The 15,122-nt window shown below is 46.8% G+C and overlaps 1 protein-coding gene across 2 annotated transcripts in view; it reads right to left on the bottom strand.

Annotated features, from left to right (window-relative positions):
- Nucleotides 1-15,122, bottom strand: part of LHPP (phospholysine phosphohistidine inorganic pyrophosphate phosphatase) — an 89,631-nt gene that overhangs the window by 13,244 nt on the left and 61,265 nt on the right. The window contains exon 7 of one of the 2 annotated variants that reach the window (XR_011326945.1): nucleotides 11,303-11,510. The exons of the other annotated variant lie outside the window; for it this stretch is intronic. The gene's annotated coding sequence lies outside the window, so the exon portion shown is untranslated. The remainder of the gene's footprint in view (nucleotides 1-11,302; nucleotides 11,511-15,122) is intronic. 2 annotated transcript variants of the gene reach the window in all.

Raw genomic sequence — 15,122 nt, 5'->3', positions numbered from 1 at the left:
CCCTTTGCATCAGCTTCAAGTGAAGAGTAAATCTTTAGACAATGAAAGGCCCATAATACTGGTTTTAGCTGTGGACCAGCTGCTTCTGTAACCCAACCTGGCTTGAAATGAAGTTTATTGACACAGCATGCTTGATACCTTTGAGAAAATCTACCACTTAAAATACTTCAAAGGATCACTTTGTACTGGAGGTGGAACAGCCAAGAAGACTGTATTCTCTGCACATATTGCTAAATTCTTGCAAGGCATCTTAAGATGAAGATATTTGTCTTTGAAATTAAAAATAACCCAACAAACCCAATCCCTTTCAACTGCATGCAGGACAGCACAGAGCAATCTGTGGAGGGCTAATCAATCCTTTCTGCTGTTTTTTCCCAGCCTACAATGAAGCAGTAGCTTGAAATGTAGGCTTGGTGTGTTTGTGCTATGTGGATATATAAGTATAACAAAGAAATTTTTGAAACAAACCACTCAAGCCTTGTGTGGAAAGGACTTCACTAGATCATAAAGAGAGAGACTTCATCTTCATTAAGTAAAACATTAAAGGTAATGTTCTAACTTACAGCACCATACGTTAATGCTCAGCAATGTAAGGGGTTTAATTGCCTGTTGCTTTCCCACCATAAATTACTACCTGCAGCTAGTGGAAAACCTTCCTCCAGACCTGTTTATGCAACTCACTCCCATTTCATACATTCATGCTGGATGGAAATAGCAGGGCAGCCTGGAGTTGTCCAAAGTCCATACAAATGGGCATGTCTTGAGAAAGCAATGAACATTTAAGAATATCGCACTTGTTTGGTGTAAGCTGTTCCAAGTTGCTGACTACATATGCAATACTCTGCAGGTTTTATGACTGCATATATCTGAATTTAATAATTAGCCAGTACAGGTTAAAGATGTCCTGTAGTGACCTAATACACAGTGGGACAGGACATATCCATCAACCCTTCTTGTTTGCAGCTGAACAATATCCACATCCAAATACACGCACAAAAATTTTTCACTCCCAAACACAAGGCGGTGTCCGCCTTCTACATCCTCTAGGATTTTATAACATCGCTTGAAAAAAATGCCCGAGAAGATGCGCGTGTGCCCCCAGAACAGCTAGAACCTGGTGCCTGTGGGGAGGCACTGGTGGGAGCATGCTTTCCTCCACATCCCCTCGAAGTCTGAGCCCTGACTCCTAACAAAGTCCAGTGGCCAGCTTCGCTGCTCTGTAAAGTCAGGTGTGAAATCCTCTTATGGGTCACAAGAGCAGGTAAATCCTGAGGAAGAGTGCTAACTCCAACCCAGGCTGAAGAATCTCAGCATGAAGAAAAAGCACTGAAAAAAAGCTACCTAGGCGTCCTTCTCCTGCAAAACCTAACAAAATATTGATTTAGCTTCCAAAGAGGAGGCTAAAACCCGCAGGCTGTGTAAATCCTAAAACCCACAGGTCTGGCAGCTGCCACCCGCATGACCCTTCACTTTGGTTATGCTTCAAGAAGTCATTTTCCAGCCTTCCCTTATGGAGATCTACAACACTGAGGAAAAAACAAAGTAAAAACATCTATATTTTAAAATAGCCCTTTGAATTTACCAGAAGGATAAGCTGAGTTTTCTCCAACATTTAGGAGGTCTCTTGGTTACTCTGGGTATTCTGGTGTAGGAATATTTTCCTGTGGTCTGCATCTGCCTTCATTCTTTTGCTACCAAACCCCCTTTTTTATACTTCTACTTTTTGCCCAATTTAACATCACTAAAACCAACTCTAGGCGGATGTGGACTTCAGGCTTCCACAAGTACATAGCTTTTAGCGTGGAGATGATATTTGCTTGACACTTCTCCCTTGGGCAGTACTGGGTTGCCATTCCTGGGTGCCCCATGGGTGTGTATTTGCCACATGCCTGCACTCGGAGCCGTGGATTTCTAGATAACGTGCTTTTGATATGGACTCTGATACAATTTGGTTGGTAGTTACCTATACTTGATTATTCATTAATATTAAGTAAGGTCAGACAAGCTCCCGAGGTACCGCAGGCAAGGACACTGGGGCAGGCACATGCTGTTTCCCACCTGATGGAACCCACAGGATGTAACACCCACAAGGTGAAGAGAGGTTATTTACAGGAGAAAAATTTGAGTGAATGGCAACCAGGTTAGGATGAGCCAGCCCTAAAATCTTACACAACAAACAAGCAAATAAAAAAAAAAACCAAAGGAAAAAACAGGCATGTGGCTTGGGAGGGCAGCTATCTCTGTTGTGCCGCTGGTTTTAACTCTAGTTACAAACAATGTGGGACATTCTGCAAAATTAAAATTACAAAACATAACTGCGGATAATTGCTAGAGGCAATCCGCAAATTCTGACTTTGAATGGCATCTGCCTGAGTCCTGGCTCCAGCGACTGCACTATATTCCCTAACTCTGGAAGTCACTTGTCCAGCCTTTAGAAGTAAAATGATGTGTTAATGATGCTCCAGCCACGTTTGCCGGAAGACTTTTATCTTCTGCCTAGGACTAAGCACTTCGGAAAAGCTCTCCATCCAGCCTGCGACCACTTACGGTTTCTGAAGCTAACTCTGCCTACATCACTGTAATCTGATTTCAACTCATTAGCCTTTATGGTAGCTTGTATCCTATAGCAGTCTTTCACATGTCAGCATACTGACTCCAGACAAAGACTTTTTGTGCTTTTGCAGCTAACCCAGCAAATACAGCTCAGAGAATACTGAAGCTCTGGAAACTCCAAGAAACCAACTAATATGAAAAAGGGTGTGAAAAATGTTTAATTAAGATTTAAACTGGGCTTCTCAGGTAATTATCAGCAGATCATAGTAAATACTATGGTGAAATCATGCTCTACTGAAAATTATTTGCTGCTGAAGACGAGCCTTAAGTTAATGTTAAACCATGCTGCCATTCACACACACGATTTTAATAACAGCTGTGTCCTCCCCAAGAAAGGACACTGCCTTCTTTGGGGGAGGGGGGGGCTGGAAATCAATAGAGCGATCTCTCCATTGCTGTGTAGCTAAAGCAACCCATCTCATTTGCTCTCCAAGCCTGGTAGGCTTCCAGAAGACAACGCAAGGGAAACCCACCCATGTGATAAGCCCTAAACGAGGCTGTAAAACGCAAGCACGGCTGCGAGCTGGAACCGGCGGCGAGCCAGCCCCCAGCCCAAACTCCAGCAGCGCCGCTGCCGGGGTCCCTCCGGAATGGGGCACCAGGAGGGCTGAGCACCGCAGGGCTGCCGGCACCCGGGTCCCCAACCCCAGCCCACCTGCACCCGCTGCCCGCGGGGACTGTGCTACGCAGGGAGCATCTCACTTTCCTGAAGGCTGTCCTCCAGATGGCTGCTGGATCGAGACTGGCAGCGTGATTAAAAACAGGTAGAAAAATGAACGTTTGGTACCTTCCTAAGCTAAATTCAATAGCCCCTGCCAAAAGCAGCCAACACATGTACAGAGACCTTCTCTATTCAGTTTACTATAATCTCTTGAGGCTTTTATACCAACTACCCAGTAGTCATTACCATGCATTACTTCACAGGAGGAATAAAACTTTGTTTCAGCTGGCCCGCAGATATTTGTAGACTGCTGATGCCCTGGCATACTGGCAGAGGCTTCAGGGGCTGGCCACAACAACTTCACTTGGGATAATGGCTCAGTTCTCTTGAAGGAGCAAGAAAAATTACCCATCGGAGAGACGCAGAAATGCAAGGTGCCATATGGACCCGAGTGTCAGTACTCTGAATCTGGGAGATGCTATTTAGATACAAACCCAAACCAAGAAGCCAGAATCCCAACCACTTTCCTAAAGGATTAATTAAGGCATCCTCCTCCCAGCCCCCATTCAGAAAAATCTGGCTGGAAACTACGTAACAGCAACTGTTTACCCCATTAAAGCTATGCAGCAAGAAAGGACAGCCTCCTAGAGCTTCCCACAAATTCGGGCAAGATAAACATCTTTGTTATAAAGCGTGAGCCTCTCGAGTTTTATTGACAGAAAGTGTCAGAGAATGGGAGCTGCTGAATCCAGCCTCTGATTAGCAATTAAACACTTCGAGAGGGGCAAGCCTCTGGGCAGCAGTGCCCTCCCCATTGATTCATAGAAAACCTTCTCACATAAATTAGCCATCCCTGTGATTTTAATGCTTGGGTATGCCCTTGACAAAGGAGCCCTTGCAGGCTTCTGCGCAGCCATCGGCTCCGGCCTCGCCAGCTTGGAAATCTTGGCGGGGGTCCAGAGGGCTGTAGATATAGATCTGTGCCCCCTCCCTCGCCACGCTCGTGCCCTCCCGTGGGGACAAGCCCTGGGGGTCCTCTGCGCAGCCCCAAACCTCATGGGAACCTCCTGGATGCCACGTTGCATCAGGTTCCGTCCGTTTGGCTTGAAGTCGCTTAATGCAAATAGCTAACGGGTCCCGTTTCTGCAAGCACGGGAGATGGGCAGGGCCCGTGTGTGGATGCCGTGGAGCTTCCCGGCTTCCCCGTGTGCTGCAGGCTGGGGTCCAGCCTCAGGCACCCCCTGGGAGAGACACCCACCTCAGCCGGCAACGCCGTGATTTACGCCGGCGGACAGAGGCGAGATCGGAATCGGGTATTTTCTACGTGAAGGGTATAACATAAAACCGAAGGGCTATTCACGTCACCGGCCCATCTCCCTAATTAAAAGCCGCAAGACTCCAAGCTCGGTCTGAGCGAGCGATCAATCCTCCCGACACAATGTGCCCGCAGAGACGTTTGCAGAACACGTCTGACGCTGCCGAGGGCTTTGTTTCCCCCACACCTCCTTCCCTGAGCATAAAAAGCTGTGATTGAAAAGTCCTGGTCCTCGGAGGGAGCGCTGGTTTTTATCAGATGGTAACGATGAGTACATCATGAAATCATTTAATAGTTCTCATTAAATGCGTTGCTGGAGAGCAGGCCTGATTTATGAACGGCATGCCGTGGGTATAAATAAGCTGCACTTTGCTTGTAACACAGCTGGTCAAGAAAATTAATGTTTTGTTTTCCATAACCTTTGTACTCTCCCTTCCTCTGCTACTATGGCAAAGCTCAAGGCATGTAACTTGATCGTTCTCGGGAAGAGGACACACGTCCAAATGCCTCGCACGGGCTCAACCCAACAGCGGAGAGGCAGGCTCCCCAAACGCAGCCCTGCGCTCCGGCTTTCCCAAAGCCACCACCCTTACACATGGATATACCTCCCTATTTCAAAACAAAACCCCAAAGTGCTTAAAAGCAGACTTGCCTCTTTTGCGTTTGTGCTGGAAGTGCTGCTGGAACAGCGTATCCTGGTAAGTCCAGGTCCAAGAAATACTGATATATTTAGCACTACCGCATAACTTTCCATCTTTAAAAGCCTAGTATTCCTTTTTTTTTTTTTTTTTTGTGCCCAGTGAATAGGACAAAAGCCACTCAAACCAGAGGAACATCCGTCTTCAGAAGAGAGGAAATACGGGGCCGTTGAGACAGGACAGTGGCCAGAGACACTTTTTAATGCTTATATTAACCATGGCACCTAATCCTGAGCAAACACTTCATCAGCTGCATAATGTTTTTTTCAAAAGACCTTTTAGTCCCAGCACAAGGTGTACACTGTGCATGTGATTGAGCACAGGGAAAACTGCACTTTCAGGGCAGACAGATGTGGAGGAGGCTTAGCAGAAAATCAGTTTAAACAAGGACAGAGAGAAGGGCTTTGCAATCATATGGTTCACATCTGGAGTTTACAGGCATGATAATTTTATAACCCTCTCCTTACGGTTTTGAAGCAATGCAATATTCTCCTTCACTTTCCAGTCTAAGCAATGTGTCATCACTGCTGCAGGGACAGGGCTGCAAGAAACACCCTCGTGCATCTGACAACTTTTTGCAACCCCGAGACTACACACCGTGCTGTAAAAAAGGTAGCGGGAAGCTTGCAGAGCCAGTGAGGTACATATGGGCACTTGTATTTCACAGGTATTACAACGTGAAGTTTTAAAATCAAAGAGGAAGACCCAGTTTCAGTTTACTTCTGCTCACAGCAAGTCCCTTTATATCTCATTCAGAGACCCTTCTGGTTGCTTTCATGGTTTATATGAGCCTTTCTTCATAAAAGCCACTTTCTAGTGACTTTATATACTTCTTTTCTGGTTGAAACCAAGAAACCTCTTACTCAACCAACCATTTTTCATGTGTACATAATAAATGAGGCTGTAAAATCACTGCAAGGAGAGATTCTCAGGCAGGAGGACTCAAAGCACTGAGACAGCCAAGAACAAAACAATGTGAAAATCACCTCCAACCATAGCAGGAAATGTGGAAAAGATTAATCTCTTTTAAGACTAATATTTTTACATTTCCACAGACATAGCCCCAGTATGGTCACAGCTGCGTGTGTATTCCAGGCACTAACTTTGTGCGGGGACTCACAATCTGCCTAAAACCAAACCTTAGCTATCATCAAGCTTAGTTTAGCCGCATATTTGGAATCTAAACCCAAAGAAATTAAGAGCATTTCCTTGGGAGGCAACACACATTTTGGCAACTGCTGTTGCGTTTTAAACATTTGAAAGTAATTGCTAACGCACAAAGAAACTGGAATTGAGGAGAATTTTCCCCAGGTTGGAGAGCAGTATTGGTCTCCAGTCCAACGGCTATTGAAAAGTCAATCAGTCTCAGTCTAACATGCCCTACAGAGATGACAGCACCATCCCCAAAATACAGAAACACACTGACACATATATGCATTAGCATTAATGTTACTCATTTTGAATGTCTGTTTCTCTGTAGATGAACAAAATTCATATTCAATTATCTTCCTTTAAAATGATACATAAAGCAGGAAGACAAAATAGGAACAATTTATTGGACCAATTTATAGGGTATATTTATTCATAAGACAAATTTTTGCTAGGCTTGGTGATGGATTAAGATGAATCTGACCTAAAGACTCTGGCTCTTCTCTCCTACTGGTTTCTGTCTCGATAATTAAGAGGGATTTAATTATTTCTTGGAATTTAGTTATGCAAAAATGTATCAATTTTGCAGAGGTCATTAACTCCAGGGTTTCCACCAAGCCACAGTGATTCCAGGGTTGATCCTGAGTTGATGCAGCTCCAAATCTCATTTTTCCTGGTATGAACCTCTGTTTCATTTTATTGCTGTTTGGCTTTCTGAGAGAGGCTGGGAAGGAATGGAGGACATGGGGAACCTGCTCTTGCCTCTGACACTGGCCTGGTGCGTGACCTCAGGTACATCACTTTGCCTTTCCGTGTATTGGTTTCCCCAGCTGAAACATGAGAGTAACAATACTTTGCTCCTTTGTGTGAGCACTTTGAAACTTCATTATGAAAAAGTCAGATATAGAAGAGTGAGGTGGTTCCAGCCCCTTCAAGATTAAGTGGGGATAAGATTCACAGTGATGGATGAATATGTGGCCAAGCCATAAAGCAGGGGCCGGAGGATGGATCAGTCACAAACTGTTTGGGACGATGCCCTGGCCAGCTAGGAGTCATAAATGGGTTTTGGCACCAACTTCAAGAACATCAGAGCTTCATCTTCTATGTCACAAGGCCTCATCTGTAAACCAGAAATAGCAGGATTTCTGTCTTTCCATTCCCTCTCCCCAATACAGATTTTGTGTTCTTCAAGCACAGACTATGTCTTGTCTAAACTGTTAAACTCAGTTTTGGTAGGAGCCTGGAGCAATTACTGAAGGGCAATGAAATAATCCTACAAGTGACAAGACCAGAAATCAGAGGAAGAAGAGTGAGAGAGCAGGAAGAAGCTGTTTGTGAATCAGCACTGAGCCCTTCTGGGCTGGAGCAGTCGTCTGTGGGGCACACAGTGTGGTCACAGCAATTTCAGTGATAAATTTGTCCATAAAGTATGGGCTAAATTCTGCTCTCTACCGCCCATGAGCAGCTTCCTTTGACTTGAGCAGGAAACGGTCCCACACAGCTGAGAGCAGGATCTGCCTCTTTGTGTGTAACGTCTTGTATGTAAACAAAAGAAGGAGGAAGAGACCTCTTAGATAATCATCACAGAAATGATCTTGGCCTTTCTAACACCAATACCAAGAATATAACTGATGAAAAACCCTAGAGCTGATCTCTGCCTCATGATTGGATTTCTGCCAGCACCAGTTTGGAAAACTGGGTTGCTTGCTTGTGTGCAAGGATGTCCCCTGCGCAAAGTTTCTACTAAACATATACAAGAAACCAATGGCTCTGCCTTCCTTCCAGTGCACCAAGTCTTGGGTCTGCAAAGCCATATCCCATGCAGTAACTGCGTGGCTCCATGTAGCAGTCGTGGCAGCCCTATGATAGACACTAGAATCAAAACCTAAAGATTTATGTTTGGCACCCACATTTAATGATATCTTTGTGACCTTCCACAAACCAATTAGTCTATATTGCAATTTCAACATGTATAAAGCAGAGCAAAAGTACCCAGCCTTCAACCACGGGAGACCCGGGCATGAAAAGCAGTGTGCTGAGGAAAGCATGAGTATGACCTAAGCATACTCCAAGTCACCTTTTGCCACCTAGACATCATTTGCATGTACTCTCAAGGCTCCAACAAGCTTTAGAGATGTCTGAAGTGTTAGGATTACAATCACACAAACGGCTCTTCTTCCTTCTGGTTCACCTACTCCTGTGCAAACCCCTGGACCAGCAACAAATCGGTTAGTCCCCCCTGGACAGGGGGATGGGAGCAGCTACTCCTGAGAGCAAGTACTTGCAGTCATTGCCTCCAAGGAACTGAGCTGCTGCCAGGAATTTAAGGTAGCCAGCCGTTCCTTGCTTACTGTAAATATTTTGCAGCCAGTAATTACAGCCTATTTCAATTCTCCACCCTGGAAAAAGCTGGCTGTTCCTAAGGCAGGGGCAATCAAACTGTTAGTGACTGCTTCTTCCAACACCTCCAGCTTCCCTGTGGAGTCCTTCTGGAGATCCCCTTCCTCCAGCCTCCAAAGGACCATGACCAACAGTCTGACAATCCCTGAGGGAGGTGGTGGCTTTGGCTGACAAGAGATGTCCAACCCATGCTCGAACAGGCCAAGCCTCTTCTGCAGACAAGTGAATCACAACAAGCAGCCGCCTCATAAAGAGTTAAAATGAAGAGTTCTGCTAACACTTAAGCGTTACAAATCTTTTCAGTTAAAATAAATTATTCAGGAGATGTCATCCTCCCATCAGCACCATCTGAGCTACATTTTTAATAGTTCTGTGCGCTGAACACGTTCTGTCATAGTATCAGTGATACCAAGGCTGGGAGATGAAGAAGGGGGAAATGCAAGCGCATTACAGAACATGAAAGACTGAGCTGCTTTCTCTTACTGGCCGTGAAACACGTGCCGCCCAAGGCAGTGGTGTCGGTTACGTTGCAGAGGAGTAAACCAAACAGAAATAATGCACTGACTTCAGGAATCGCAGGAGCCTCTTTATTTTCCCTCAAAAACACTATCCTGCCCGACGGATAATTCACCCACCACGTTCCACTGTCTTAGGTCTCATTTCCTGTGAATGAATCCATGCTGACTCCACCAGGTTTTTCCAGACATAAGCTGGAATCAGGACCTAGCCTCAAGGTTGCACAGATACATAACTAAACAATGAAGATTCTTCTGCTCCATGTCTCTAGGAATAATAATAAAAGAAAGGAACATTTCTCTTTGCACCAGATGTTAAAATAATCACCCATCTGCCCACTGACCCATGTATTCATTTATTTGTCCAAATCACATACCACATGCAGAAAACAAATGTAACCATGCACATTTACAAGCAACTAGAGGGAAACGGATCTGAGCAAAACATATCGGAGAATGTTGCGTCAGTTCAGTGCCTGTGATGCCCAAATTGCCCACATGCCTACAGCATGGATAATGACTATGCTGATACTCCATGACGATGAAAGCCTTGCTTGCACTTGTAAATACACTGTCTACTTTGAAAGGCACGCAATGCAGGGGATGAGACTGCTTCACCCCATGGCTTAAATTGTCTTTCACTGTCAAACTTCTCTCCCCTCCCAGTGTCGGTGGAGAATAGTAAAGGGTCCCTGATGGAGACAACTCATGATCTTTCCTTCTGACTCTACAGAGCTCCTACACACCTCAGGCACGTCCACCTGGCCAAACCCTCCTGTCCCTGTTTCTGTCCCAGAACATGGAGGAGAAGAAGAGGACCAGGTTTCCCACAGGGAAGCTGTTTGGTACAAGGTAACCCCAAGAGGAGGGCCTCTTGTCCTACCAGTCAGGGGAGACCGGCCGTTGTGGAGTGACCCCAGATTTCCACGCTTCGTGCTTCTGAGTAGAAAAACAATTTTGCCCCTAGTGTTTTCTGCCTGCAGCTTCACCTGGTTTAGGTTTTAACTGAGTGAGAAGGAGACATAATGAGGAACTGCAAGGCTCTTTGCAACCTGAGAGGAAATAAAAGGATAGAAAAGGGATGGGGGTATGAGAGATCCTCAGCCTCTTCCAGCAGCATCGATGTCAGATCTACAAAGGGGCACATCAAAACCCAGCTGCTGAGGAGGAAACTTCACATGCGTCTTTTCTTGTCTCACAAATGGGAACAGCTGCCGACACAAGGGTAGCGGCAGCTCAGTAGCTCTGTTTTGCTCTTAGGCATAACTCGATAAGATTAATTGAGGGTGTTTTGCTAACTGGTGGTTCTCCTAAAACAGACTAAGAAGTAAGAGGTGGCTGTTCAGGCCAATAAGGCAGCATATGGAGGACAGGAGAAAGGACCAAGATTTGGCAGGGGTTATGGAAAAAATGCAGGCTCTTGTTCATTGCTCAGAGGTACAGATGAGCACAAGGCGTGAAAGCGCTCTGGATGCCCGCAAACACTCCCACTATTCACCCTGGCATCTCCTCAGGACTTGAAAGAATTCTACAAAGCAAAAAAATGCTGTGGTCAGTTATGAGTGGGCTCGATGACTGAATAGCTAGCAAAGAAAACCCATACATGCCCAGGCTGGAATAAAGAAAAGTCAAATGCAAATATGCTGAAGTATCACTTTGCAGAAGTCAAGTCCCCTGGGGAGTGGCAGAATGAATGTTTGCCAACACAGTGATTTCTGGGAGTTAAGCATGTGCCCAAAGGAGAACCGAGTGACACCATCAACCCCAGGGAGTGCAGTAAGGGCACCAAAGCCTGAATGTACAATTGAACTACAAGCTCAGAGACGACAACACTCTCTACCATGTAAAAAACAGAATAGCAGCACCCTGCAATAAAGCCAGAACTCCATCACTTTTTCCATTTTGCTTTATGCCTGCTTCCTCAGCTGTAAAATAGCTTAACTCCACTCACCTATGGCAGATAGGTTTCACCTGCCACGGATTTGTGTGTCATAAACTTGGATGGAAGGAGGACAAGCTGGCCCTGTGGTCAGTGACACCACACTTTGTAAAGGATGATCAGCATCCTGGAGAGACGCCGTCCAACAGCAATCAATCATCTGGACCGGACCGCAGAGGATACAAGTGTAGGCTGAAAGTCAGCTATTGTGTGGATGCACCTACAGGGGAACATTTGGTAGAATAAGGGTAATGAGGAAAACAGGAAGCCTGAGCTTATTTGCCCAAGGACAGTGATTATAATAGTGCCTATCTTTACAGCATACAATGGATGTTCCTGCAAGACTGTCACGTGCCACAAGGAGGAACATCTGGAGAAATATCTTTCTTTGCATACCTGGGAGAATGAGGAACCCTCATCCCATCAAGTGTGAAGTGAGCGGAGCACCAGGATGGAGAAGCAGAGCAAGGGTGAGGACGGGAGGGAGCGGGGAGAGCCAGCTGCCGGTTTTGGCAGTGGTGCTGCCTGAGGTATTGGGGAGGTCACTTCCCTTCCATGCCTCCCACTCACCCCGTGGAAAAATAGTTTGTTATCTGACATTCAAGAAACAAACACTGATCTTTTCCAGAAGTGCTGAGCGGTGGATCAGTACCGAGATCTACCGTGAAGTATTAATTCTGTGCAGGACCTGGTATTGGTTATGGTTATGATACCTCCAACAGCAGGAGCTGTGCTCTTTCAAATGAATTTTTTTGCCAAGGATAAAGCTAAGCCCCTGCAGTACTGATCTCCTCGGGGAAAGCACATTTCTGGGTGTCCTCCAGAAAGTTGCTCCTTTGCCTTGTCATATTACCACCCATCCATTCCAGCAGTCCCACTCCTTCCCTGGGAGGTGGAAGACAGTTCTAGGTATTTTCCGACCTGGTCTGTGTTAACTTGGGCACTGGAACAAAAAAGAAACCCGACCATAGCGCAGCAGCCAGAGGTCCAAAAATGCAGTGACCTTGTGAATACTGAAGGCAGGCCCAACCCAGAGCAATTTGTTTTGTTTAGAGACGCCCTGACAGTGGCTGCATTAAGAATGCATGGCCTCTAATGCGGAACTTGTGTTTGGTGAGAATAATAAAGCACCTGAGCAGGAAAGTCGGGCCTGTTGAGCCTTCTTCCCTTTCCTGGCAGCCTCCAAATTGCTTTCTGGTTTATGACTTTGAGGGTGAGAGCACGATCAAACAGGTGGGCTGGGAGGTGTGGGGTTTTTTTTAATCTGTCCCCAGAAAGCACATGTCAAAAATAAAAAGGATGGGTGGGAAAATGACTGTCAGCGATGGAAGCAGCAGGATTTGGAAACATCGGCAAAGCTGGGACCAGGTCCAAGCTGGTGCCCGCTCTGGCCGAGCCCTGTTTTTTATTTAAACCCCTAAAATCAGTCGCTGCTAACCCCCTGGGTACTCTCTCAGGGCAGCTTTTTTGGATTCTATGAAACGCTTGGATCCACTTCAAGCATCCCACGTTATGGCTGCAGCGGTGGCTGGGAGGGTCCCCAGCGGAGAGGGCTCCCACGCTCTGCCCAGGGACACCCAGACCTGGGTGACTGCTCTGCAATCCCAGGAGATTTTGGGTTAAAGCCAGCCTGGCTACACTCCCCTCCTGTCCCTGCCTGGGGAGCTAACCTCACGCAAAACCCTTCTGCTGGGTAGCAGGAAAAGCAATTCTCCAGTTCAGGTGCCTGCCCTGCATGTGAGGCTACCGACGTGGGAAGGGTTAAGGTAACTGCAGCCGTAGGCTTGTTTACCCTGCGCATTAGAGAGGGATAGTTTGCTGTGAACACGCTGATCAATATCTCCCAGCTGCCAGTTTAATCAGGATTAAGTGAGCAGCTATTAATTTTGCTCTTTTTCCAACAACATTTAGCCACCGTGTGAAAATGTTTCCTCTATCACAAACAAATTAACCTCGATATCATCTATCCAGACATTTTAAAGGGACTTAAAAAAAGAAAACCCCAAACCAAAACACTAACAAGAAGGGCCAAGATGAATAATCTGGCTTTAATTAGAAGTTTTCCAGCGAGCGGCTCACAGGAGAAGGATGAAGCAGTGGCGGGGGTGTTTGCTCAGAGCCAAGGCGTGCTTGCCTGGTGTACAGAGCCGGCTGTCGAGACGAAGGCTAAATGGACACCTGCAAAGCCACCTTCGAAGTCTTCAGGCGTGCAAACACAGCACCGTGTGGGAGCGGGGAGCAGCAACCAGGTCCCCAATGTCCCCTTCCCAGCCCACAGGGGCTCCAAGGCCAATGTCAGAGCAGTGCCCGAGGGCAGAGACACTTCCCCGGTCTGCAAGGATGTGGCCAGATGCAGAGGTGACACCACGGCAGGAGAGGTTTGACTCCTCAGGCATGCTGATTTACTGCTAACGAGGCAAATCCTGCAGCCCTAGAGCATCCACCCCTCCCAGCAAATTTGGGGAAATATTTTAACATGCCGACTGGCGCAGTTTGCGGCTCACCCACAGGCACCGAATATTTACATACGTGCAAACTGCTTCACTTCTGAAACGCATCCACCTTTGGCAAGGGGTGGCAGGCAGCCACCCGGCACAGCGTGCAGCTACGCATACAAACATGCTGAAGTAATTCAGTTTGGACTACGCCGGAGCTCTTTGGGATTGAACTCCCCAGGCTAGAGATGACAGATGCTTGCAGATCCACGAACAAATGACCACAGCACAACAGCTCTGAAGAGCCAGCTTCTGCTTTTTTGTCCTCTTTGCCCTAAACAATCTTTTCTTCTCATCCATGGGGTGACTCATGGAGGAAGAGGACACGTCCTAGGAAGAAGGAAAGCAGGACATACAGAAGCCCAGCTCTGAGCTTTGTAAAAGCCCTTTCTTTCGGCTATTCTGCCTATCGCAAATGCACCAGAAGTTCTCCAAAGAAACGACGACAGACGGGGCTGGACTTTCTTTCCAAGCTTCCTCTGAAATCACACTTGGCAGAGCTGCCCCAGCCTGTTGAAAGAGCATGGGAACGTGCGTGGCAAGAACTGCTCTCAGGTTGGAGCTCTCTGGGTTTTTCTAAGCCATCTGGGCTCTGATTTAGCTTGCAAAATAAGGCCCTGTAAGTCCCAAATGAAAAGTCAGCTCCTAACCCAAGGGTTCAGCTTGGGGTCGATGGCAGAGGAGCAGCTGAAGAACTCACTCATTAAATCCTCCCAGTTAACGGCAGCAGGGAAAGGCCTTTGTCACGGCAAAGGAAAACTCACCTGATCCTTTCCCACTCCCCAGAACCCCCGACTCCACTGCCTCATCTAGCTGGAAAATTTCTGTTACTATTTCCCATCTGCTGGAAAAGGAGTGAGACACCCAGTGCAGGCAGAGCTCAGGCAGCTGATGAGTTTCCCAGCGCTGGGTTATACAACCTTTCTTCTAGCCAGCAGAGCAAGGTAGTGTTTGAAACGCTGGTGCCCTCCATCCGACCCTGAACCTGAAATCCCACCTGGATTAAGTTTCCCACCACCATGCCCAAGTGCCACTGGTGAGCAGCTTCAGACCAAACGACCCCAGTGCAAACACCATCTGCTGAGAATCCCTCATCCTTTATGTAGCTCCAAAGCTTTGTGAGATGCACGGACATCTCTCTCCTTTCTCCCTGTGGACCCGGAGAGGTCCTTGAAAGAGGGAAAAATTTTGACCACGACTCGCCAGCTGGTGCTAATTCTGTCCTCTCCGTTATGCTATGTAAGCCACAAAGACATGGCCATAGGGTGGGGGAGCATGTCATGCTCGGTGACAAGCCTTTTTAGAGGAAACCTCAAAAGTCTTTCAGCACAGAGCTC

This window comes from Haliaeetus albicilla, chromosome 11 (genome assembly GCF_947461875.1).
Source record: "Haliaeetus albicilla chromosome 11, bHalAlb1.1, whole genome shotgun sequence".
Classification (NCBI taxonomy): domain Eukaryota; kingdom Metazoa; phylum Chordata; class Aves; order Accipitriformes; family Accipitridae; genus Haliaeetus; species Haliaeetus albicilla.
The sequence above is the reverse complement of the archived record's forward strand: the minus strand, read 5'-3'. Positions and strand labels throughout refer to the sequence as shown.